The 2,500-nt window shown below is 50.2% G+C and overlaps 1 protein-coding gene across 1 annotated transcript in view; it reads left to right on the forward strand.

The window, feature by feature from the left end:
* metrnlb (meteorin like, glial cell differentiation regulator b) overlaps positions 1–232 on the forward strand; it is a 6,277-nt gene extending 6,045 nt beyond the window's left edge. The window contains exon 4 of the mRNA XM_083694141.1: positions 1–232. This exon is cut by the window's left edge and continues 1,053 nt beyond it. The gene's annotated coding sequence lies outside the window, so the exon portion shown is untranslated.
* The last annotated feature ends 2,268 nt before the right edge of the window (positions 233–2,500 follow it).

Raw genomic sequence — 2,500 nt, forward strand, 5'->3', positions numbered from 1 at the left:
GTGTGTGTGTGTGTGTGTGTGTGTGTGTGTGTGTGTGTGTGTGTGTGTGTGTGTGTGTGTGTGTGTGTGTGTGTGTGTGTGTGTGTGTGTGTGTGTGTGTGTGTGTGTGTGTGTGGCGTGTAAGAGAAGTGCAGGCTGACTCCCTGAGGCTGTTCAGCTGTAAGGTCTCTTTGTGTGTTTTTCCAGAGAATAAAACCTCTTCCTGGAATAAAGTCGACATTTTTTTGTTGTGTGTGTGTTTGAGTCTCATTCATTCTTTAGTCTCTGTGTGTGTGTGTGTGTGCGTGTGCGTGTGCGTGTGCGTGTGTGTGTGGTGCAGGGAGTAAGCCCATGAGATGTTATTTATTTGCTCCTCATCACAGGGTGGGAATGTCTCTTCCCTCTTCCCACCCTCAGTTTCCCAGAAGCCCCTTGGGCTGTCATCCTTATCTCATATCTCCCCTTTGACCCCTGAAAGTCTGGGCTCGTCACACACACAAACACACACACACACCCTAAAGAGTACAGCTCAGGAATAGTTTCAGATACAGCATGAGATGGGGAGGGAGCTTGCGTGTGTGTGTGTGTCTGTCCGTGCGTCCGTGCATCCATGTGTATGTGCACGCTCTGGTGCCCCAGTGGTGTATGGTTAGTGGTCACACACGGTGCTCTCTCTCTCTCTCTCTCTCTCTCTCTCTCTCTCTCTCTCTCTCAAAGCTCCTTTTGTTTGCCCTGTGACTGCTGGAGGGAAAGATGGGGGGAAGGATGGAGAGAGGGTGGAGGGAAGGATGGGGGTAGGGTGGAGGGAAGGATGGAGAGAGGGTGGAGGGAAGGATGGGGGGAAGGATGGAGAGAGGGTGGAGGGAAGGATGGGTGTAGGGTGGAGGGAAGGATGGAGAGAGGGTGGAGGGAAGGATGGGGGTAGGGTGGAGGGAAGGATGGAGAGAGGGTGGAGGGAAGGATGGGGGTAGGGTGGAGGGAAGGATGGGGGGAAGGATGGAGAGAGGGTGGAGGGAAGGATGGGGAGAGGGTGGAGGGAAGGATGGGGGGAGGGTGGAGGGAAGGATAGGGGAGAAGGATGGGGGGAGGGTGGAGGGAGGGTGGGGGGAAGGATGGAGAGAGGGTGGAGGGAAAGATGGGGGGAGGGTGGAGGGAGGGTGGGGGGATGGATGGATGGAGGGTGGGAGGAAGGATGGAGGGAAGGATGGAGGGTGGGGGGGATGGATGGAGGGATGAAATTGGGGGTACGGAGGATGTGTGGTTTTAGACTAGGGCAGTGGGGTCCTGGATGAAGAGACACTACACACTCAACTACACACCCATGCTGAATTCCAGTCGGCCCCTAGCCTTTACCCCTACAGGGTCTGTACAGCTGACCTGGCACGATTCAATACATATTTGCAATAAACTCATGACAGCTTTATCTTACTTCCACCGTGATTGGCTGGGTGGAAGTGTTGCCAAATTGCTTCCACCTATCCTGTTCTCTCAAGATGTACAGGAGTGGTTGGGGAGGCGGGGCTAGGGGGGGGGTCAGAGTAGAATTCAGAGCCAATAGACACTCTCTCATACTCGCACTCAGGGTTTATTCTGGTCCCGTCTTCCTCTCCTACAGAGTCAGATTTATCAGCCCGCGGTGGCCTTCATGGTAGACAGCCAGACATTTGTCCACAAGTTGTCATGTTAGTTTGTTTAACTCACCAACTGCCGGAGTGTGTTCTGGAACACTCACCACCCAGAGTGTTCCAAGTGTTTTATGTGGTGTTTACCTAGCAACAATATTTTGATTGGCTGCAAAATGAAGGATCATAATTTATGCTTTTTTGGTGGAAAAAGTCGACCCGTGGCATTCTAGAATGTTGACCATGTGAGCGACTTTATTCACCCTCGGCACTGAATGAGTTAACTGTCAGCTCAGACAGAGAGAGGCCAACTATAATAATAATAATAATAATAATAATACATTTATTTTGTGTAGCGCTTTTAGATGTATTGTAGAGTTTCAATCAGTGTTCAAGAATGTCATTTTTTTTTATCCTTTTATGGAACTTGGCTGAATCTAAAGCCTGGTTCAAATTCAGCAGCCAATGTAGTGGAGGTGGTTGGGAGTCACACTCTCGTGATGAGGTAGCCCCGTCTGAGACATAAACTCTGTGTGTCACCCCTCGGGCCTGGAGGATGTCCTCTTGGCCTGATGGTCGACGCCCGTGTTTGAACCCTGCCACTACGCTGAGATGAGTTAGAGATCAGTTCTCTAATCATCCGGTTCTAGGTCATCCGGTTCTAGGTCATCTGATGTTCCCTTAAAGCAGCAAACTGATTCTGGACGCAATGTGACCCTTTCAGAAATGCTTTACTGCTGACACGTTTTGGATCAAAGTCCTTCGTCAAAAATAATAATGTTCCGAGTTTTGACCAAGGAGCTCGCTCCAAAAAATAAAGCTTTATTGCTGACGCTTTTTTGGAGCAAGCTCCTTCGTGAAAAACCCGTGATATTATTCTTTGACGAAGGAGTTTGATC

Source organism: Argentina silus (assembly GCF_951799395.1).
Source record: "Argentina silus genome assembly, chromosome: 22".
NCBI classification, from domain to species: domain Eukaryota; kingdom Metazoa; phylum Chordata; class Actinopteri; order Argentiniformes; family Argentinidae; genus Argentina; species Argentina silus.